Source organism: Eptesicus fuscus, chromosome 3 (genome assembly GCF_027574615.1).
Source record: "Eptesicus fuscus isolate TK198812 chromosome 3, DD_ASM_mEF_20220401, whole genome shotgun sequence".
Lineage (NCBI taxonomy): Eukaryota > Metazoa > Chordata > Mammalia > Chiroptera > Vespertilionidae > Eptesicus > Eptesicus fuscus.
Genome location: NC_072475.1, coordinates 112,236,298 through 112,262,210, shown reverse-complemented (window position 1 = coordinate 112,262,210; position 25,913 = coordinate 112,236,298).

The following is a 25,913-nucleotide window of genomic DNA, read 5'->3' as shown; positions in this document are numbered from 1 at the left end:
TAATAATTTATAAATATATGGTTATATGGCCAGGGTCCCAAGTATAGTTGAGATCTATATTATCAATCTTTCCTCCCACTGAATGAGTGAACTCGTGTACCCTTGAAGAGAAATGAGTAATGGAGTAAATGGAGCTCAACCTGGAGTAAAAAGGAGAGTAGATGTGTAATCTATTATTTTTGCAATTTCGTTAATGAAATTGATTATAGAGATCTAGAGGCTCTAGTCTTTTTTGGGACTCAATTCTATTATCTACATTTACTCTACTCTCAAATATTAATCTCCAACAGTTGTTTAGTCATGCCATATACATGCAAAATTCAGGTGCAGAGAAAAGAGAAACTATGAAGGCAACATAAACAAAATTTACAAGTCGTTTGTCTTATGACTATTGCCTATTCTGGAAATTCTGTTTATGCTATTATTTTTAACTTTGATTAAAAAATATGTCATTGAAAATAGGCTATATACACCCAATCCATCATTTAATGTTTCAAGTTCAGAAAGAAAAGGGAGATCTCAGAAAACCAGCCTTGATTCAACTCCCAAGTGAAAGCCCTGAAAGATTAATTATTCCATTGTTAATATGTGCCTGTTTTCCTACTGTTCTGCATTTCCTTTCTGGGAGATTGCTAATCATTTGTAAGTTACCTCATAAAGTTGCTTTTTATGTTTAAATCTTGATTTTTTTCTTTGAATGTGCAGGTGTTAAGCACATTTAAAAGCAGTTTAAAATGATGTTGACTTGATCAACTAAAAAGTGTTAATTGAGTAGAGCAATACAACAAGACATTCCACCACCCACAAGGTGAGATACTTGTTGGATACATTTAATTTCCTTTTATATGTTTTGGCTATATTATGCCCAGAAAATTGAAAATAGAATTTAAGCATTATTCACTTCTAAACTGATTTAGAAAACAAAGTCAAAATATATTTTACCATAGGGCTATTTTGCAAGTTAAATCCAGATATTTGTTTAACTGTATATGTACAGCTATTACTATTTTCCTTCAAAAGATTTGTTAACTTCAGAAAGAATTTTCTGCTTGAAAACAGTATAGAAAGTTAAATATCACTATATATATATATATATATATATATATATATATATAATCTAATAATAGACAAATATGCAAATTGACCGCACCTTCGCTACACCTAAGCCACGCCCACCAGCCAAGCCACGCCCACCAACCAATCAGGATGAGTATGCAAATTGCCCCAACAAAGATGGTGGCTAATTTGCATATCAAGACAGCGTCCAAAGAAGCCAACAGCTGCAGAAGGGAGTAAAGCTTGGGGAAAGGGCGGGGCAGAGGCGGGGCCAGGGGGGAGGAGAAGGGCGGGGCGGAGGCGGGGCCGGGGGGAGGAGAAGGGCGGGGCGGAGGCGGGGCCGGGGGGGAGGAGAAGGGCGGGGCAGAGGCGGGGCCGGGGGTGAAGGGAAACTCGGGCGGGCTGGAGGAGAAGGCGGGGCGGGCGGGGCGGAGGCGGGGCCGGGGGTGAAGGGAAATGCGGGCGGGCTGGAGGAGAAGGCAAGGCGCAGCAGAGGGGGGGCCGGGGGCGAAGGGAAACGCAGGCGGGCTGGAGGAGAAGGTGAGGTGGGCGAACAAGGGAGGAACGGAGGCGGGGTAGAGTGCAGCAGGAAATCTTATTGCAGGATTTTTCCTGCAACGGGAAAGCTAGTATATATATAATGGTATTGAAAAAATGTCAATAACTATAAAAGGGAAATTTGTTAAATAAATAATATATAGCAAGCAACCAGGGTTTGCAAATAACTTGTCCAAAACAGTATGGCTATTCTGAGATTTATTCCTCAATCTCAAATACACATACATACCTCTTTCTAAAAGTTTTAATATGAGCCAGTTGTTCAAAAATAAAAGCATATTTTCTCAGAAACTATATTGAAAATAGTCATCATGATGAAAAAAAAAAGCATTTGCTAGCTTTATTTTCAGTATAAATGTTATAAGTAAGCACACAAAAATCAATTGCATGTCTATGTACTAACAGTGATCATGCAAAAACAAAATTTAAACCCAATCTTATATCAGCTGCAAAGAAAATGAGATACTTAGATATGCAGTTAATAAAATCCTATATGGAAAATTATAAAATGCTGATGAAAAAAATCGAAGATGACCTATATAAGTACATCTTCTATCTTCATGTATTGGAAGGCTCAATATAATTAAAATGTCACTTCTCCCAAACTGATTTATAATTTTAAAAGAATTCTTATCAAAATTCTGGCAAGATTTATTTTAAAATATTAGACAAAATTATTCTCAAATTTATATGGAAAAACAAAAAATTTAAAGATTTAATTTTTTTAAATAGTTAAATAAGAAGTCCTACAACTAAAGATGGCTGCCGACGGGAAGGCAAACTGCAAGATAGTGCGTAAGTGAGAGAACAAAAAGAGAGTGTGTGGTCACATGGGGAGTGTATATTTGTGGGTGAGGGACAGCTATACTCCAAGGGACGGTTGGGGATTGCCAGACTGGGTCCCCCTGACCAGGCAGCTTCCACTGCTGCTGAAATCCCTCCCGGAGCGACCAGCTCTGACGTGGAGACTGCACCATCTTTAAGGGGAGAGTGGCTGTTATCCGAAGCCTAAAATTCCCAGGAATCTACAACAGTAACACCCAGGGAATAGCTGGGAACCCAGGAACACTGGATCCCAAGCAGCACGAATACACTGACTCAGATGAGCTCTGCACCTTCTCAAGGAAAGGTCAGATTTCACCTAGGAAAAGGTGAGGTCTGTGATCCAGGCAGGAGGGAGAAATGCACACAATGGGACCTAGAGGTTCTGGGGAAGTCTGTGCCCCCAAAAAATCTGTGGCCTTTGGGGCTAGCTGATCCACCAATGTGGAAGGGAATCCACAGGGCTGCTAACAAAAGGGAACTCTAAAAAACAACCCATAGCTTAACTGGGCACAAAAGGGCAGCCTAAAAATTTCAACAGTGTGCTGGCTGGTTACAGCCAGGGAAAAAAGACTGCACAGACTTGCACGCAGCCCCAGAGGGTAAAAGTTGCGAGTTAGTGCATTTACTCTGGCTTGCTTTTTTTTTTTTTTTCTCTTTAAATTCTTGCTTTTGATTACTAAGCCCATTACATAGGATCACACAATTGGGGACACTCTCACAGACTGCGGGGGAAAGTTGTCTTTCTGGAAAATGGGGATCAGAGCTGGGAGAAATGATCAGTGAAACAGCTCTGGGTCAGTCCATACTCCCAGACCAGTATTAAGTACCACAGGGAAAACAAAATCTAAATACTGGCTAGAGAGGACTTATAGCCCAGCACTCAATCCAGAAACACTGCCACCTGGGGGTTGAATCACAAATTGACTCTTGTGTAAAAACAAAAAAAAAGGAGTCTAAGAAACAAAGAAGTACTGCCTGCTGGAAAATCAGGACTGTGGTTTACAACACAGAGGAGCAGTGGAACACAGGGAACTTCAATATTGTCCTGACTACTAGACAGGAAACAGGCATACCAAACAGAACAGTAGAGGAAGTGAATGACCTCACTATTGCACATTTTTATATTTTCATCTTTTACTTAAGAAACTAATTTATCTTTTTTCCTCACTTGATTTTACCTTTTTAATTATTATACTTTTATTTTTAATCAGTATTATTACTACTGCTATTTTACCTTTTTTTAAAGTGTCATTTTATTTTCTCTTAATTTTATTTTATTTTGGGATTAGTGTTCTACATTTTATTTTAATTTTTCCATTAGCATCATTTTACTCTATCTCAACTTTTCCTTTATGCCAACACTCTCTTCCTCACTTTTCCCCTTTTGTTGTCCTGTTTTTCTTACCCTGGTCCTGTTTTAGATTTTCCCTATTCCTTCTTTTTACCCCCTGTTAAAAATTCACCATATTTATATATCTAATTCTTGATGCCCTGCTCTAAGTCCATACACAGCTCTCTCTCCTCTTTCTTCACTATCCAAATTTTTTTCTCTGCCCTTTTTTTTGTTTGTCTGTTTTTTGCTGTTGTTATTGTTTTTCTTTTCTGTTTTGTTTTTTTTGTTCTAGATTTTCTTGTTTTATTTTGTCTTGTTTTCTCTCTGTCCTATTTTTGTTGTTTGCTTGATAGTCAATTAGATTGGTTATTGTATTTATTGGTGAGATTGTTACTCTTTTTTGTTGTTGTTTTTCTATTTGTTTGATTTTTGCTTCTGTTTTCCCTCTACTCACTTGTTATTAGTTGTTGTCTGTAGTTTGCATTTATCTCTGGGTGTTAGTTGTTTGCATTTTTTGGGATTAGTTGTTGTTCTATTGGAGTTTTCCCCCCATATAAATAGTTCCTGCACTCTTTTTATTCTTTCTTTTTTCTCTTACTTTTTTTCCTTTTCTCAATATCATTTTTGCACTACTTTTTTTTTCTTATCCCCTAATTCTCTTTATTCTGGTGGCCACCTATATTTGGGGTTATTAGTATAGAGAACACATTGGTTTACAGTGCCTTGTACATTGTGCCTTGTTGTGTTGTATTTTGTGCCTTTAAATCAACACAAGAGAGAGAGAACTACATAAAACAGATAACCTGAGAAAAGAAATCATGGGGAGACCAACACAGCCTGCATATGAAAGAAAAGGAGGCAACACCAGAAAAGGAAGTAAACAAAATGGAGGCAAGCAATATGTCAGCGACAGAATTCAGAGAAATGGTCACAAGATCACTGAAAAGAATGGAAGACAAATTCAACAATATGTGTAAGAACGAAGAGGAAATTAAGAAGAACCAAGAAGAAAAGTAAAATGTCATTGCTGCTTTAAAGAACTCAATAGAAAGCATCAACAGTAGACTAGAAGAAGCAGAGGACCACATCAGTGAACTAGAAGACAAGGTAAAAAAAAAGACCCAACCAGAGCAGCTTCTAGAAAAAAAAAATTAAAAAGCAGGAGGAGAGCCTAAGGGAACTTTGGGACAACACAAAACAAAACAACATCCACATAATAGGGGTGCCAGAAGGAGAGGAAATTGAGCAAGGACTAAAAAATCTGTTTGAAGAAATAATGACAGAAAACTTCCCTGATATAGGGAAGAAAAATCTCACACAAATCCAAGAAGCTCATAGAGTCCCAAACAAAATGAACCCCAAAAGACCAACACCAAGGCACATTATAATTAAAGTGGCAAACTCCAACGACAAAGTAAGAATATTAAAAGCAGCCAGAGAGAGATGGAAAGTTACCTACAAAAGATCCCCCATCAGACTAGCAACTTATTTCTCAACAGAAACACATAAGGCCAGAAGGAAATGGAATGAAATATACAAAGTCATGCAAAGGAAGGGTCTGAATCCAAGAATACTGTACCCAGCAAGGCTATCAATCAAAATCGAGGATGAAATCAGGAGCATCACAGACAAAAACAGACTAAGGGAGTTTAGCAACACCAAAACAGCAATACAAGAAATGCTAAAAGGTCTGCTGAAAAAGAAGAAATAGGAAGTGAATAAGGAACACAGGCATAAAGAATAAAAATGGCAAAAACAAGTACCTATCAATAATAACTTTAAATGTAAATGTATTAAATGACCCAATTAAAAGACATAGGGTAGGTGAGTGGTTATGAAAACATGAACCATATATCTGCTGTCTACAGGAAACCCACCTCATAAAAAAGGACTCACACAGACTGATGGTGAAGGGATGGAAAAAGGTTTTTCAAGCGAATGGAAATAAAAAAAAAAACTGGGGTAGCAATACTTATATCTGACAAATTGGATCTCAAAGTGAAGGACATAACAAGAGATAAAGAAGGCCACTTCATAATACTAAAGGGAGAAATCCAACTAGAAGAAATAACACTGGTAAACCTATATGCACCCAAATACAGTAGCACCCAAATACATTAAAAAACTTCTGGGGGATATCAAGGGAGAGATTGACAGCAATACAGTCAAAGTAGGAGATTTTAATACCACACTATCATCATTGGACAAATCCTCTAAACAAAACATCAGCAAAGAAATATCAATCCTAAATGACTCACTAAATCAGATGGAATTAATTGACATCTTCAGAACATTTCACCCCAAAAAAACAGAATATAAATTCTTTTCAAGTTCACATACTGTATTTTTCGGCGTATAAGACGATTTTTTAACCCAGGAAAATCTTCTCAAAAGTCGGGGTCTTATACACTGGAAAATACAGTACTCACGCTCAGCTCCAGCACTGAAACAGTGGCTTATGGGGGATACAAGTACTCCATTTTCCGGTTTATAAGACTCCCGACTTTTGAGAAGATTTTTCTGGGTTAAAAAGTCGTCTTATACGCTGGAAAATATGGTAGGTTATTTTCAAAGATAGACCATATATTGGGTCACAGGCAAAGTCTCTTCAAATTCAACAAGATAGAAATCATATGACGCATCTTCTCAGATAACAATGGCATAAAACTAGAAATCAACTACAATAAAAACCATAAAAAAAGCAAACACCTTGAGACAAAATAGCATTCTATTAAACAATGACTGGGTTACCAGAGAGATCAAAGAAGAAATAAAAAGAATCATTGCAACAAACGACAATGAAAATACAACAATCAAAATCTATGGGACACAATGAAAGCAGTCTTGAGAGGGAAGTTCATAGCTCTATAATCCTACAACAAAAAAACAAGAAACAATGGTAATAAATTACCTAACCTTGCAACTCAAAGAGTTAGAAAAAGAGCAACAAGGAAAGCCCAGCGTAAGCAGAAGGAAGGAAATAATTAATATCAGAAAGGAGATAAATGAAACAGAGACCAAAAAAAAAAAACAAAAAAAAACAAAAACAAAAAACCACACATAATATCAACCAAACCAAGAGCTGGTTCTTTGAAAGGATAAACAAGATTGATGAACCTCTAGTCAGGCTCACCAAGAAGCAAAGAGAGAGGACCCAAATAAACAAAATAAAAAATGAAAGAGGTGAAATAACAACCGATCCCACAGAAATACAAACAATTATGAAAAAATACTATGACCTACTCTATCCCAACAAAATAGACAACCTAAATGAAATGGACATATTCCTAGAAAAATACAAGCTACCAAAACTCAACCAAGAAGAATAAAAAACCTAAATAGGCCGGTAACTACCGAAGAAATTGAAACAACGATTAAAAATCTTCCAGCAAACAAAGTCCCTGGTCCAGATGGCTTTACAGGGGAGTTCTACCAAGCATTCAAAGAAGAACTAAAACCTATCCACCTCAGACTATTCCAAAAATTCAAGAGGAAGGCATACTTCCAAGCCCTTTCTATGAAGCCAGCATTACCCTAATCCCAAAATCATGAAAAGACACCACATAAAAAAGAGAACTATGGACGAATATCCTTGATGAACATAGATGCCAAAATCCTCAACAAAATTCTAGCAAACAGGATTCAGCAATACATTAGCAAGATAATAATCATTATGATCTTGCTAATGTATTGCTGAATCCTGTTTGCTAGAATTTTGTTGAGGATTTTGGCATCTATGTTCAAGTGGGATTTATACCGGGGATGCAAGGATGGTACAATATCTTCAAATCATTAAATGTGATACATCACATAAACAAACTGAGAGACAAAAATCACATAATCATATCAATTAATGCAGAAAAAGCCCCAAAAGACCCACACCAAGACATGTCATAATTTCAATGGCAAATATAAATGATAAAGAGAGAATCTTAAAGGTGGCAAGAGAGAGACAGAGAATTACCTACAAAGAAGCACCCATCAGATTGTCAAATGATAACTCAACAGAAACACAACAAGCTAGAAGAGAATGGAAGGAGGTATACAAAGTGTTGCAAAGCAAAGGACTGAATCCAAGAACACTATATCCAGCAAGGCTATCAATCAAAATTGAAGGGGAAATCAGGAGCTTTGCAGACAAAAAAAGGCTCAGGGAGTTTATCACCACCAAACCAGCAATGCAAGAATTGCTAAAGGGAATACTGTAAAAAGAAGAAATAGGTAAGAAGGAATACAGACACAAAAATAGATATGACTACAAACAAATACCTTTCAGTAATAACTTTAAATGTAAACGGACTAAATGCTCCAATCAAAAGACATCGAGTGGCTGAATGGATAAAAAAACAAGACCCATATATATGCTGTCTACAAGAGACCCACCTCAGAACAAGAGACTCACACAGATTGAAAGTGAAGGGATGGAAAAATATCTTTCAGGCAAATGGAAATGAAAAAAAAAGCTGAGGTAGCAATACTTATATCTGACAAAATAGACCTCAAAGTAAATGCCATAACAAGAGATAAGGAAAGCCACTTCATAACACTAAAGGGAGAAATCCAACAAGAAGAAATAACTCTTGTAAACATATATGCACCCAATATAGGAGCACCCAAATACATAAAAAGAACTCCTGGAGGATATCAAGGGAGAGATTAATAGCAATACAATCATAGTAGGAGACTTTAATACCCCACTATCACCAATGGACAAATCCTCTAAACAAAAAACCAGCAAAGGAACATCAATCCTAAATGACTCACTAGACCAGATGGAATTAATTGACATCTTCAGAACATTTCACTCCAAAGCCACAGAATATACATTCTTCTCAAGTGCACATGGGTCATTTTCAAAGACAGACCATATGCTGGGTCACAGGCAAAGTCTCTTCAAATTCAAGAAGATGGAAATTATATCAAGCATCTTCTCAGATCACAGTGGCATAAAACTGGAAATCAACTACAATAAATACAATCCAAAGAAATCAAACACATGGAGACTAAACAGCATGCTATTAAACAAGGACTGGGTAACCAGAGAGATCAAGGAAGAAATAAAAAACATCATGGCAACAAATGACAATGAAAGCACAACAAATCCAAAATCTATGGGACACAACGAAAGCAGTCTTGAGAGGGAAGTTCTTAGCTCTACAAGCCTATTGCAAAAAAACAAGAAACAATGGTAAGAAATTACCTAACCCTACAACTCAAAGAGTTAGAAAAAGAGCAGCAAGAAAAGCCCAGTGTAACCAGAAGGAAGGAAATAACAAAGATCAGAGCAGAGATAAATGACATAGAGACCAAAGAAACAATACAAAATATCAACAAAACCAAGAGCTGGTTCTTTGAAATGATAAACAAGATTGATGGACCTCTAGCCAGGCTCACCAAGAAGCAAAGAGAGAGGACCCAAATAAACAAAATCAGAAATGAAAGAGGTGAAATAACAACAGACCCCGCTGAGATACAAAGGATTGTTACAAAATACTACGAACAACTCTATTCCAATAAACTGGACAACCTGGAGGAAATGGACATATTCCTAGAAAAATATAACCTTCCAAAAATCAATCAGGAAGAATCTAAACGGCTCAATAGACCAGTAACTATGGACGAAATTGAAGCAGTCATCAAAAAGCTCCCGGCAAACAAAAGCCCGGGGCCTGAGGCTTCACAGGAGAGTTTTACCAAACATTCAAGGAAGAACTAAAACCTATCCTCCTCAGACTATTCCAAAAAATTCAAGAGGAAGGAGCAATTCCAAGCTCCTTCTACCCTAATACCAAAACCAGATAAAGACAACACAATGAAAGAGAATTACAGATCAATATCCCTCATGAACATAGATGCCAAAATCCTCAACAAAATTCTAGCAAATCGGCTCCAGCAGTACATCAGAAAGATCATACACCATGACCAAGGAGGATTTATCCCAGGAATGCAAGGATGGTACAATATCCGCAAATCAATAAACGTGATACATCACATAAACAAATTGAGAGATAAAAATCACATAGTCATATCAATTGATGCAGAAAAAGCATTTGACAAAATCCAACACCTTTTCTTGATAAAAACTCTCAACAAGGTGGGAATAGAAGGCTCATACCTCAACATACTAAAAGCTATATATGATAAAACCACAGCAAACATCATACTCAATGGACAAAAACTAAAACATTTCCCCTAAGAACAGGAACAAGACAGGGATGCCCACTCTCACTACTCCTGTTTGACATAGTACTGGAAGTATTAGCCATTGCAATTAGACAAGAAGAAGAAATAAAAGGCATCCAAATTGTAAAAGAACAAGTAAAGCTGTCTTTATTTGCAGATGACATGATATTGTACATAAAAAATATGAAAGACTCCGTCAAAAAACTAATAGACTTAATAAATGAATTTGGCAATGTAGCAGGATACAAAATTAACGCCAAGAAATCTATGGCTTTTCTATACACCAATAGTGAACTTACAGACAGAGAGACTAAAAAGGCAATCCCATTTATCATCACACCAAAAAAAATTAAGATACCTAGGAATAAACTTAACTAAGGAGGTAGAAGACCTATACGCAGAAAAGTATAGGACACTGAAAAAAGAGATAGAGGAAGAAGTAAACAGATGGAAGAACATACCATGTTCATGGATTGGTAGAATCAAATCATTAAAATGTCCATACTACCCAAAGCAATCTATAGATTCAATGCACTCCCCATTAAATTACCAACAGCATATTTCATGGACCTTGGAAGAACTCTCCAAAAATTCATCTGGAATAAAAAAAAACAAACAAACAAAAACGAATAGCCACAGCAATCCTGAGAAAGAAGAATAAAGTAGGAGGGATCTCAATACCAGATTTCAAGCTGTATTACAAAGCCACTATTCTCAAAACAGCCTGGTACTGGCACAAGAACAGACATATAGATCAATGGAACAGAATAGAGAATCCAGATATTGACCCAAACCACTATGCTCAATTAATATTTGACAAAGGAGGCATGAACATACAATGGAATCAAGACAGTCTCTTCAATAAATGGTGTTGGGAAAATTGGACAGTTACATGCAAAAAAATGAAGCTAGATCACCAACTTACGCCATACACAAAAATAAACTCAAAATGGATACAGGACTTAAACATAAGATGGGAAACCATAAAAATACTAAAGGAATCCACAGGCAGCAAAATCTCAGACATATGCCAAAAGAACTTCTTCACCGATACTGCCCCTAGGGCAAGGGAAGCTAAAGAGAAAATAAACAAATGGGACTACATCAAAATAAAAAGCATTTTTACAGCAAAAGAAACTATCAACAAAGCAACAAGAAAGCCCACTGCATGGGAGAACATATTTGCAAATGATATCACTGATAAAGGATTAATCTCCAACATCTACAGGCAGCTTATACAACTTAATAAAAGGACAATAAATGATAAAATAAAAAAATGGGCAACGGACCTAAATAGAATCTTTTCAAAAGAAGACAGAAGGAAGGCCAAAAGACACATGAAAACATGCTCAATGTCACTAATTATCTGAGAGATGCAAATCAAAACAACAATGCGGTACCATCTCACACCTGTCAGAATGGCTATCATCAACAAGTCAACAAACGACAAGTGTTGGCGAGGATGCGGAGAAAAAAGGAACCCTCGTGCACTGCTGGTGGGAATGAAGACTGGTGTAGCCACTGTGGAGAACAGTATGGAGTTTCCTCAAAAAACTGAAAATGGAACTCCCATTTGACCCAGTAATCCCACTCCTAGGAATATATCCTAAGAAATTGGGGACACCAATAAGAAAGGATATATGCACCCCTATGTTCATAGCAGCACAATTTACAATAGCTAAGATCTGGAAACAGCCTAAGTGCCCATCAGCAGATGACTGGATCAGAAAACTGTGGTACATCTACACAATGGAATATTATGCTTCCATAAAAAAGAAGGAATTCTTACCATTTGCAGCAACCTGGATGGAATTGGAGGACATTATGCTGAGTGAAATAAGCCAGTCAATGAAAGAAAAATACCACATGATCTCACTCATTTATGGATAATAAAGAACATTATAAACTTGAACAAAAAGATAGATACAGAGGCAGTAAAGCATCAAACAGTCTGTCAAATTACAGCAGGAAGGTTAGGGAGAGGTGGGGAAGATAAGAGATCAACCAAAGGACTTGTATGCATGCATATAAACATAACCAATGGATGCAAAACTCTGGGGGTGAGGGCATATATGGGAGGAGGGGGCAATGGTAAGATATGTACACATATAATACCTTAATAAAAAAAATTGAAAAAAAAAGAAGTACTAGCAATAGCGATCAGACAAGAAGAAGAAATAAAAGGCATCCAGAATGGAAAAGAAGTAAAACTGTCCTTATTCGCAGATGACATGATACTATACATAGAAAACCCCAAAGATGCCATAAAAAAACTACTAGACCTAATAAATGAATTTGGCAATGTAGCAGGATACAAAATTAATGCCCAGAAATCTATGGCCTTTTTATACACCAATAATGAACTCAGAGAAAGAGAAATGAAAAAACAATCCCATTTACCATTGCACCAAAAAAAAAAATTAAGGTACTTAGGAATAAACTTAACCAAGGACATAAAAGACCTATACTTGGAAAACTACAAGACATTGAAAAAAGAGATTGAGGAAGACATAAACAAATGGAAGAACATAGCATGTTAATGGATTGGTAGAATCAACATCATTAAAATGTTCATACTACCTAAAGCAATCTATAGATTCAATGCAATACCTATTAAAGTACCAATGGCATATTTCAAAGATCTAGAACAAACTAACTCTCCAAAAATTCATCTGGAACAAAAAAAGACCTGGAATAGCCACAACTATCCTGAGAAAGAAGAACAAAGTAGAAAGGATCACAATACCAGACATCAAACTATATTACCAAGTCTTGGTTCTCAAAACTGCCTGGTACTGGCACAAGAACAGACATATAGATCAATGGAACAGAGTGGAGGACCCAGAAATGGACCCAGGCCATTATACTTAATTAATATTTGACAAAGGAGGCAAGAGCATACGTGGAGTCAAAATAGCCTATTTAATAAATGGTGCTGGGAAATTTGGTTAGATACATGCAAAAAGAAAAAAAAATGAAACTAGATCACCAACTTACACCATACACAAAAACAAACTCAAAATGGCTAAAGGACATGAATGTAAGATGGGAAACCATAAAAATCCTACAAGACGACATAGGCAGCAACATTGCAGACATATGCCGTAGCAATATCTTTACAGACACAGATCCTAGGGCAAGAGAGACTAAGGTGAAAATAAACAAATGGGACTACATCAAAATAAAAAGCTTCTGCAAGCAAGAGAAACTTTCAACAAAACAACAAGAAAGCCCACTGCATGGGAGAACATATTTGCCAATGTTATCTCTGATAAGGGTTTAATCTCAAAAATTTACAGGGAACTCATACAACTTCACAAAAGAAATATAAACAATCCTATCAAACAATGGGAAAGGACTTAAATAGACACTTTTCGAAAGAGGACATTCAGAAATCCAACAGACACATGAAAACATGCTCAAAGTCACTAATCATGAAAGATGCAAATCAAAACAACAATGAGGTACCACCTCACACCTGTCCAAATGGCTATCACGAACAAATCAACAAATGACAAGTGCTGGAGAGGATGCGGAGAAAAAGAAACTCTCCTTCACTGCTGGTGGGAATGCAGACTGGTACAGCCATTGTGGAAAACAGTGTGGCGTTTCCTCAAAAATTTATAAATGTAACTGACACTTGGCCCAGTAATACCACCTCTAGGAATATATCCCAAGAAAACAGAAACACCAATCAGAAAGGATATATGCACCCCTATGTTCATAGCAGCATAATTTACAATAGCTAACATTTAGAAACAGCCTAAATGCCCATCAGCAGATGAGTGGATTAGAAAACTATGGTACATCTACACAATGGAATACTACACTGCTATAAAAAAAGAAGGAAATCTTACCATTTTCAGCAGCATGGATGGAACTGGAGAGCTAAGTGAAATAAGTCAGGCAGTGAAAGAAAAATACCACATAATCTCACTAATTTATGGATAATAAAGAACATTATAACCTGATGAACAAAAAGATAGATACAGAGGCAGAGAATCTTTGGACAGACTGTCAAATTACAGCGGGAAGGCTGGGGAGTGTTAGGGGTGGGAGGTAAGAGATCAACCGAAGGACTTTTATGCATGTATATAGGCATAACCAATGGACACAAGACACTGGGGGGAGGGGGTGGTGAGGGCATGTGCTAGGGAGTAGGGGAGACTGGAGGAATGTCAATGGGGGAATAAAAAGGAGACATATGTACTACTATTTGTAATACTTTAAAGAATAAAAATATTAAAAAAATAAAATAAAATAAAAAGTCCTACAAATAAACAAGCTACATTGAGACTGGTAAGAGGGGTAGAGATGCCAACAGACTGGGCCAAAACACGCATGTGGAAGATAAAAATTGGAAGGGATATCTCAGCTGTGGAAGTACACCTGAGGAGTGAGGGGTTCTAGCCCCCAAACAGGCTTCCCAGCCCAGGGTTCTAATACCAGAAAAATAAGTCCCATAACTTTTGGCAATAAAAACCAGCAGGGATTGTGGCTGTGTAAAATGGAAGGCTGTGAAGTCCCAGGCAATACCTCTTAAAGGGCCCACACATGGACTTACGTGGACTCACTCCCTCTGTGTTACTGTGCTAGGCACCAGCAACACACGAGAAGGACCTGAGTTGTTTGGCATCAGGGGAAGAGCTGAAGGAGATGCTTTCTCCCAGATAGAGATGCTGCGAGAGGCCATTATTTCTTCTCTGGGCCCTGCCCTCACTAAGCTGGCAGGTTGGCACCATATTTCAGACTCCACAACCTGGATGTCACTGTTCACTCCTTGTGTTTGTTTGAGACCCTGCTCTATCCACCTTGAAGCCCCACCCATGCTGTTTCCAGTGGCTTTTTTATGCAAATGGCCTGACTTGGCTCATACTTTGGACTTTTTTGAAATCTCTCAATCAATCAGCATATGGCTTCACCATGCCACATACCTCTTGCTAAGTGGCACCTGGCACTAGTGACAGCCAACCTTGGTTCCTGGCTTGGTCTCTCCTGGGCACCTCAAAGCCCAGCACAAGTATCATCTATCTGCAGATTGATTTGAAGCTCATTCTGGGTGACTCTAATCAGAGTACAGGTGGTGACTGCCTGGGCCTGTACCTTCCTGGAGGCCCCAGAGCCAGTGCACCCAGTATACAGCTTCACACTATGTCAAGCACCATCCAACCTCCTCCAAGGGACAAACTCAAGAGGCAGACTCAGTAAGCACCAGAGCCCCACTGTAGTAAGTCTTGTTCCATAGAGTATGTCCCTGTACAACTGATCCTCCACAGTGGTGCAGCCAATCCTTATAGCCAAATTGCTTGGGGATAAATCCCTCCCAATAAGAATCCAGCAGCAATCAAATCTCAACTACAACATGATGGTGTACATAGCCCACATAGAGGGCACACCTGGAGTGGCCAGCTTGGGTGATCAGGGAGGCTGGGCCACTGGACTATGCAGGACCTCTTACATAAGGCCACTCAACAAAATCTTGGAGACAAAAGTATCTCTACTTAATACATAGTAACAGACACAGGGAGGCAGCCAAAATGAGGGGACAAAGAAACATGTCCCAACTGAAAGAATAGAACAAAACTCTAGAAAAAGAACTAAACAAACTAGATGCAGAGTTTAAAATACTGGTTTTAAAATATGTTCAATGAACTTAGGGGAAGAATAATTGAATATAGAGAGAACATCAACAGTATGTGGATGAAAAGGGCCACATGGTAACCTGATAAGCTCAGGGGAGGCCTGCATGGCAGTCTTACAAACTCAGAGACCTAAATGTAACCACAAAGGATGGTCTGAAATTAAACTTTAACTAAAAGCTGTTATGGAGGGTAGTTACATCCTAGGCTGATATCTTCACTGACAAGGTCAACCTTTACCTTAACTGAACCTATTTGTCTTTTTGCATCTATAATAAAATACCCTTGAAAAGTCTGGGTAACTTGTAACTTCCCTTTTTCTGGACTTCTTGGGGCACAACTTAATATGCTTGGTGCCAGGACAGATACCACATATTCCTTCATTATTATCATGTTAATTGTTCCTGCACCCACCTAAGTATGTGTCTATCGTTTTACTTTTTATCCAATCCCAGGAGTTTCCCCGCTTTGCTTTCTCCCGCCTCTCTTGTCTATCACCAATGGATTTCATATAACCCACCTATGTCCTTTCCTTTGATTGCAATGTATAAATATAGATGTAACCCACCATTCTCCAGAACATTATCTCAATTCGTTGATGTTCTGCTTCCTGGCATATGTTGACAGTTTGGCTCAAATAAACTCATAAAAAATTCTTTACAGGTTTCAATGGTTTTTTACATTAACAAGTATAAAAAAAGAACATGGAAGCCAAAAAAAAAAATCATTCAGAAATGAAAGTTACACTAACTGAAATGAAGAATAATTTACAGGATATCAACAATAGAGTAGATGAAGCTGAGAATCAAATCAGTAATTTGTAATATAAGAAAGCAAAAAACACACAATCAGAACAGCAAAAATAAAAAAAATCCAAAAAAATGAGGATAATATTAGGAGCCTGCTGGAGGCTAAGGACAGTAGCTAGCATAATAAATGCAAGAAGTTCATCAGAAAGCTGATGGACATTTTCAGCAGAGCTGAAATTCTGCATATTATTATCTGCTGCCAAACAGCTGAGGGCAATTCCCCTAACCTGATAATCTTTTACTGTTTACCAAACCTTACCTTTGATATGTATATCTGCTTTGCTAAAGGGAAAAATGTATTAATAAAAAGTCATAGATCCGGAGGTTCAGGGACCTTACTCACTAGAGCTAAGTTTCTGTCTGGCTCCCCCAAAATGCCTCCCAAATTTATATTTCTTGTTTATTCTCTTTTCATTTATGCATAGCCCTTGTCCAGATTCCTGAACGCTTGCTGTGAAAAGACTGCGGCGTTTATGGTGCCTTAACGAGGGACATCTGGAGAAGAAGATTATTCACCTAAGCAAAGGAAGAGGACCGCTGGTAAAGGTGGGGGTCATCAAAAATTCAGTGGGGAGATTCATGATGTGTAAAGCTCATACCAGCTTTGGAATTTGTGATCCAAAGAGGGCAAGGACTTTTTTTTAAGCCAAGCCATAATGGGGAAGAATTTGGTTAAAAGGCAAAATTATAAAGAAATTTAAATGTCAAAAGGTACTTTTTAAAATCAGGCTCAAGGAAAAAGAGTGCTGTTGTCATCTTTAACTATGTGGGGTCTTCTTCAAATTGCAAAATGCCTAATTCGTATTGGGGATCAAAAGTCTGTAATTACTAAAAAGCCACTGGATCCTTTGCCTCTAGTGTGGAGAGACTTGGCAGACAGAGAGGATGGAGCTGTTAACACTCTCCCAGGGGAACTCTCTGTTGCTTTGTTTAAAAATTACATTATGACACCTTGGGACAGGCAGAGTTTAGCTAAAATAATGTTAAAGCCTAGACAGTGATATGGAGAGAAATTTCCAAGAAAATAACTGTTATATATTAAGTCTTGTCTATATGTTTGTTGATCTGTCCTTTTTATTTGATTTAATGTGTTTATTTTTGGTTTATTAAGCACGCTTTTAGTTTAATTGAGAAAAGAAACCTGGGCGGCCAGACCATTTACTGAATTTCCCCAGAGCAAACAAAATGTGGGGGTGGGGAGACACCTGGTTATCCTGTAAAATGGATGCCCACTCCAGAGAGTGCTATTAAAAAGTCTTATTTTTTCCATGATTTTTATTTCCCAGTCTGTCATTTAAAAAATTGGCAGAATTTATGGATTCATCTGGGATTTCTGTACTCATAAAGAGAGAAAGCTAGCTTAAGACAAAAGAGCACTCCTTCCAATTTTGGATAGTTCTTGGGCTAAGCTCAATCTCTTTGTGGATGTTAGAGAATAAACCCAAAACCACTTTTCTCAAAAAAGATGGCAAAAATGATTCAAAGGGGAAAAAATATACAAGCTGATACTAAGCAACAAGATTAGTGTTTCCATAATAAAGGGCAGTTTTTGAATAATAATGGACCGCATTCCAAGGTTAACACTAAAAGCCACTAAAAGTCAGTGAGTTATCTCTGTTACAGGATTTGCCAAAGAAAATGCCTTAGATAATAATAATAATTGGCTTTTAAATGTCAAAATTGTTAAAACATGGATAAATATATATAACTAAGATGAAGCATTTGTAGTGAAGCTTTTCCATTATAATTATAGGTGTATTGATAGTGGGGGTTCACTCCTTGTTGAAGGAGGGGGCTGGTCCCAAGGCAACAACCTCTAAGGATAGAATGTGGTGATTTTACATTTAAATAGCTACAGGCTTGCTTTCAAAGTCATTGGCAGCTTAAAAGTTTGGAGTTTACTGAATTAAATAATAAAAACCTTATTAAATATCTAGGTATTTTGAAATGACAAAATACTGAAATCTTAATCTGAGTTTGCCTCATATGAAAAATTTAGAGGATAGAATTAAATCTATTAATTAAATATGTCTTGTATTTTTGAAACATATTCTTAAAAATGTAAAATTATTGCTAATCTGAGAAATGCTAACTATTTAACTTGCCACCTAAAATTTGAGGCTTCTAAGCATTTAAAGTTCAAATTAAGTTGGGAAAAATAATATAGTTGTAATAACAAAATGCATAAAGTATAGAAATTTATTTTTGAGAAAATAATTCTTGTATTTTATCTGGAGATATTAGTAGTTTAAAATATATTGTAGTCATTATGTGTACTACGTGTAGTAAAATTTCAACCTAAATATAATATTTTATATGGTCTAACTAAAAAGAGGATTAATTCTGTGGTCTCAACTAAATTTTTAATATAAAAACCAGTTTAAATTTAATTGTTATCTTTTAGAATAATTATTAAAAGTATATAATATAATCTTTGGGATATATATATATATATAAATATATATATATATATATATATAAAATGATCTTTCCAAGTTAAATTTCAAGACTTTAACTGAGAGATGACCTTGGGACATCCAAGGGCTCTGAAATGATTCAAGGATTTATTCTCTCTTCTTAAATGAAATAATTTTGAAATAGGCCTATCTAATATACTTTAAATCATGTGGAAAGCTTTATCAAATAAAAAGTAATAACTATATTTTATTTATATACATATATTTTAAATATTATAAAGGTTTTAACCTCTAATGGAGGGCGAGAAATTGTTGCTGAATATTTCTTCAGCAGTGGAATTTTAAAAAACAAAAACAACAGAATTCTAAAAACAAAAGCCCTCAGTCAGCCTGCTTTTCAAATAGGCTGGGGGGTGGGGTAGGACAGCATCTGTACCTCATAAGTCAAATGTATAAGTTTGCTTACTTTGCTTTTTCAATAAAGATGCCTACTTTAATTACTTAATAAATTAGCTTTTAAAAAAATAATCAAGGTCTCATATAAATTCAGTTATATGAGAAGCCAATATTTTTGTAAGCAATTGGCTTTAACAAAGGCCAAGGTGAAAATTCCCATAACTCCTCTGTGTATGCAAATGGAACCAGCCAAAAAAGAATGCTGTTTAAAAGTAAATTTTAAGCTTAATACAAGGAGAAATTTTAAAATCTCTTCTCCTACTATTTACAGGGTAAACTGAAAGTTATTATTCAAGCATTAAATCTGACCATTAATATGTCATAATAAATAAAAAGAGAGTCACTTAAAATGTAGGAATGGCAGCATTAGCCAGCATCTGAAAAGCAACCAAGTGAGTGGCTCGGTTTAAAAGAAAGAAAAAGGTTTTAAAAGAAGCTCCCTAAATGTGGCCTAGAAATTACTCTGGGAGAAAATACAGGTAAGTGCCCTTTAAATATCTAGAAAACTGTAATTAAAAGTTAAAATATTGGGCCTCAAAAAGAAAAGTAAGTTATTTGCATTTTGCCTCCCTAAACAAAGCTTATGTAGATATACTCAAAGACTGATATCAGAAATTTAATTAATGTCATTTGCTGTCCACAGCCAAGGACAAATGAAGTTAGAAAACAAGCCTTATTTCAACTGATTTAAATTGGCAAATTAAAATAAGTGAATATTCAGGGGAACTTAGTTATACTAGGCAGGAACCTATTCCTAGTGCATTAACTATTTTTTACTGATGGGTCATCTCATAGTAAAAGCTGCTTATCATGCAATGAATTCAGACCAGTCATATTTCTGTACAAAGAATTGAATCAAATGCTATCAAGGCTACAATGCAGGATTTCCAAAGCCTCTTGATATTATTTAAAACAAAAATGGGGGGATAGTGAAGTAGTCCACTTAATTACTTTAAATATTTTTACTTTAATTTTTTTTTTCACTTGTAATGCTGATGGCAAGACACACATGGTGCCATAATAAGCCAAAGGAAAAATGGTTTGGAAAAATGGAAAGATCCCGAGTCTAGTTTATAGAAAGGTTTCTTTATTAACCTTTGGTTGAGGATATGCTTGTATATTTCCAGAAAACTCCTTCATGCCCATGTGGATTCCTGCAACAATAGATCTGAGAGAGGAACTGACCAGACTACTCCAGCCATGGATAGCAATAGCCCCAAGCAACACACTGATGAGAAAGAGCAGAAACAGTCCAGAGATGGGGGATGGAAAAGACACCTTGCCATGCTAGCAGTCATAAGCTGTGCATCACTTCAGATTGCCCAGGACCAAGCCAAAGAAGGTCGGACCTGCATTGCCATTGATCACCGTTTGTCCACCATCCAGAACTAGAGTATCATTGCTGTCATGTCACAGGGGACAGTGATTGAGAAGGGAACCCATAAACAGGAGAGTTTTACCAAACATTCAAGGAAGAACTAAAACCTATCCTCCTCAGACTATTCCAAAAAATTCAAGAGGAAGGAACACTTCCAAGCTCCTTCTATGAAGCCAGCATCACCCTAATACCAAAACCAGATAAAGACAACACAATGAAAGAGAATTACAGACCAATATCCCTCATGAACATAGATGCCAAAATCCTCAACAAAATTCTAGCAAATCGGCTCCAGCAGTACATCAGAAAGATCATACACCATGACCAAGTAGGATTTATCCCAGGAATGCAAGGATGGTATAATATCCGCAAATCAATAAACGTGATACATCACATAAACAAATTGAGAGATAAAAATCACATAGTCATATCAATTGATGCAGAAAAAGCATTTGACAAAATCCAACACCCTTTCTTGATAAAAACTCTCAACAAGGTGGGAATAGAAGGCTCATACCTCAACATAATAAAAGCTATATATGATAAACCCACAGCAAACATCATACTCAATGGACAAAAACTAAAAACATTTCACCTAAGAACAGGAACAAGACAGTGATGCCCACTCTCACCACTCCTGTTTGACATAGTACTGGAAGTATTAGCCATTGCAATTAGACAAGAAGAAGAAATAAAAGGCATCCAAATTGGAAAAGAACAAGTAAAGCTGTCTTTATTTGCAGACGACATGATATTGTACATAAAAAATATGAAAGACTCCGTCAAAAAACTAATAGACTTAATAAATGAATTTGGCAATGTAGCAGGATACAAAATTAATGCCAAGAAATCTATGGCCTTTCTATACACCAATAGTGAACTTACAGACAGAGAGACTAAAAAGGCAATCCCATTTACCATTGCACCAAAAAAATTAAGATACCTAGGAATAAACTTAACTAAGGAGGTAAAAGACCTGTACACGGAAAACTACAGGACACTGAAAAAAGTGATAGAGGAAGACGTAAACAGATGGAAGAACATACCATGTTCATGGGTTGGTAGAATCAACATCATTAAAATGTCCATACTACCCAAAGCAATCTATAGATTCAATGCACTCCCCATTAAAATACCAATGGCATATTTCACAGACCTTGAAAGAACTCTCCAAAAATTCATCTGGAATAAAAAAAGACCCCGAATAGCCACAGCAATCCTGCGAAAGAAGAATAAAGTAGGAGGGATCTCAATACCAGATTTCAAGCTGTATTACAAAGCCACTGTTCTCAAAACAGCCTGGTACTGGCACAAGAACAGACATATAGATCAGTGGAACAGAATAGAGAATCCAGATATTGACCCAAACCACTATGCTCAATTAATATTTGACAAAGGGGGCATGAACATACAATGGAGTCAAGACAGTCTCTTCAATAAATGGTGTTGGGAAAATTGGACAGATACATGCAAAAAAATGAAGCTTGACCACCAACTTACGCCATACACAAAAATAAACTCAAAATGGATACAGGACTTAAACATAAGACGAGAAACCATAAAAATACTAGAGCAATCCACAGGTAGCAAAATCTCAGACATATGCCAAAAGAAATTCTTCACTGACACTGCACCTAGGGCAATGGAAGCTAAAGAGAAAATTAACAAATGGGACTACATCAAAATAAAAAGCTTTTTCACAGCAAAAGAAACCATTAACAAAACAACAAGAAGGCCTACTGCATGGGAGAACATATTTGCAAATGGCATCACTGATAAAGGTTTGATCTCCAACATCTACAGGAAGCTTATACAACTTAATAAAAGGAAGATAAATGATCCAATAAAGAAATGGGCAACAGAACTAAATAGAAGCTTTTCAAAAGAAGACAGAAGGAAGGCCAAGAGACACATGAAAACATGCTCAACGTCACTAATTATCCGAGAGATGCAAATCAAAACAACAATGCGGTACCATCTCACACCTGTCAGAATGGCTATCATCAACAAATCAACAAACGACAAGTGTTGGCGAGGATGCGGAGAAAAAGGAACCCTCGTGCACTGCTGGTGGGAATGCAGACTGGTGCAGCCACTGTGGAGAACAGTATGGAGCTTCCTCAAAAAACTGAAAATGGAACTCCCATTTGACCCAGTAATCCCACTCCTGGGAATATATCCGAAGAAACTAGAAACACCAATCAGAAAGGATATATGCACCCCTATGTTCATAGCAGCACAATTCACCATAGCTAAGATTTGGAAACAGCCTAGGTGCCCGTCAGCAGATGACTGGATCAGAAAACTGTGGTACATCTACACAATGGAATACTATGCTGCCATAAAAAAGAAGGAATTCTCATCATTTGCAGCAACCTGGATGGAATTGGAGAACATTATGTTAAGTGAAATAAGTCAGTCAATGAAAGAAAAATATCACATGATCTCACTCATTTATGGGTAATAAAGAACATTATAAACTTGAACAAAAAGATAGATACAGAGACAGTAAAGCATCAAACAGACTGTCAAATTACAGGGGGAAAGTTAGGGAGAGGTGGGGGAGATAAGAGATCAATCAAAGGACTTGTATGCATGCATATAAGCATAACCAATGGATGCAAAACTCTGGGGGGTGAGGGCATATATGGGAGTGGGGTGGGGGGGTGGCAATGGTAAAATTATATGTACACATATAATACCTTAATAAAAATATATATATATATAAAAAAAAAAAAAAAAAGAAGGGAACCCATAAAAAAAACTGTTGGATAGTGACTGGGAAGGGGACTCAAAGAACTGATGGCCCAGAAAGGAGCATGCTGGAGACTGATTCTTTTGATGCCTGGCAGCAATTTAAAAGGACATGAAAGAACTTAATCCTTTCCATTGAATATGATAATCTTAAAAGGACCCAAGCTCTGCAAATGGCATACATTCTTGTTAAATTTATTAAATCAAGAAAGGGGGATATGCTGGAGCTAGGACAGTAGTTAGCATAATAAATGCGAGAAGTTCATCAGAATGCTAAGGGACATTTTCAGCAGGGCTGAAAATCTGCATATTATTATCTGCTGCCAAACAGCAGAGGGCAATTCCCATAAACTGATGATCTTTTACTGTTTACCTAACCTTACCTTTGATATATATATCTGCTTTGCTAAAGGGAAAAATGTGTTAATAAAAAGCCGTGGGTCTGGAGATTCAGGGAGCTAAGTCACGAGAGCTAAGTTTCTGTCTGGCTCCCCCCAAAATGCCTCCCAAATTTATATTTCTTATTTAGTCTCTCTTCATTTATGCATAGCCCTTGTCCAGATTCCTGAACACTTGCTGCGAAAAGACTGTGGCAGGAGTCTCTGGGACAACTTCAAGTGTACCAACATTTGCATCATGGGGGTGCCAGAAGGAGAAGAGAGAGATCAAGAAGTTAAATACCTATGTGAAAAAAAATAATTATGGAAAACTTTCCTAACCTGATGAAGAAAATGGACACACAAGTCCAGGAAGTGCAGAGGGTCCCAAACAAGATGAACCCAAAGAGGCCCACACCAAGCCAAACCATAATTAAAAGTCCAAATGTTAAAACAAAGACAAAATCTTAAAAGCAGCATGAGAAAAGCAGTTATTTATCTTCAAGGGAGCTCCCTAAAGACTGTCAGCTCATTTCTTAACAGAAACTTTGTAGGCTTTAAGAGATTGGCAAGAAATAATCAAAGTGATAAAAAGCAAGGCCCTACAACCAAGATTACTTCTACTCAGCAATGCTATCATTTAGAAGTGAAGGACAGATGAAGACCTTCCCAGACAAGAAAATCTTAAATTTATAAGAAATGCTAAAGAATATTTTTTAAAATTGACCGTCATGAAGGTATGGCCAATTTGCATCTTTTATATTGACCATATGTCATGAAGGTATGGTCAATTTGCAGGAGTAAGTATGCAAATTAACCCAACAAAGATGGCAGGTTAATTTGCATATGCAGGCGCCGAGCAGCCAGGGGCAGGGCGGGATGCAGGCGTTCTGCACAGCCCCAGCAGCTCCGGGCCTCTGGGCAGCTTGGGAAGGCAGAAAAGCCGCTCTGGCCAGAGCGAAGGCTGTGCTGGCAGACAGGGGAAGGAAGGCCCATTCTTGCATGAATCTTCATGCATCAGGCCTCTAATATATATATATATATATAATGGCAATTAATACATATCTATCAAAAATTACTTTAAATGCAAATGAATTAAATGCTCCAGTCAAAAGGCATATGGAGGCTGAAAGGATCACAAAACAAGACCTCTACACATGCTGTCTACAAGAGACTGATATCAGATAGAAAGACATACACAGACTGAAACTAAATGGATAAAAAATATTTCATGAAAATTGGGGAAAAAAACAACAAACAAAAGATGGTGTAGTAATGTTTATGGCAGACAAAATAGACTTTAAAACAAAGGCTTTATAACAAGAGTCCAAAAAGGTATTTACCTGAGAAACCCAAAACAGTAAAAAAAAATAATAATAAATAAAAATCGCATATATATCCATATATCCATTGCAGCATTATTTACAATAACTAATATATGGCAACAACCTAAGTGACTGTCAACAGTTGAGCAGATAAAGAAGTGGTGCATATATACAACGGACTATGATTCAGCCATAAAAAAATATATTGTCATCTGAGACAGCATGGATGGACTTAGAGGGTCTTATATTAAGTGAAATAAGTCACACAGAAAATTATAAATACCATATTATTTCACTTATATTTGGAATCTAAAAAACAAAATAAAGAAACATGCAGAACAGAAACAGACTCATAGATGCAAGGAATATTTTTTATAGTTCCCAAATAAAAGTTGGCTGGGAGCATGTGTGAAAAAGGTGAAAGGATTAAGAAGTAGAGATTGGTAGTTACAGAATAGTCATGGGGATGTAAAGTAGAGCATAGTCAATAATATTGTAATGACTATGTATGGTGTGAGATGGGTACTTGATTTAGTGGGGTGATCACTTAAGTTATATAAATGTCTAATCACTGGTTTATACACCTGAAGCTAATATAATATTGTATGTCAACTGTAAATCAAAACTAACATATTGCCTGGCCCGTGTGGCTTAGTGTTTGAGCACTGATCCATGAACCAGAAGTCACAGTTTCATGCCAATCCCTGGTGGGGGCATTCAGGAGGCAGCCAATGAATGATTCTGAAATGGAATTTTTGGACTGGAACCCAGATTCTTTGTCTGCTAGAATAGAGGAATGAATC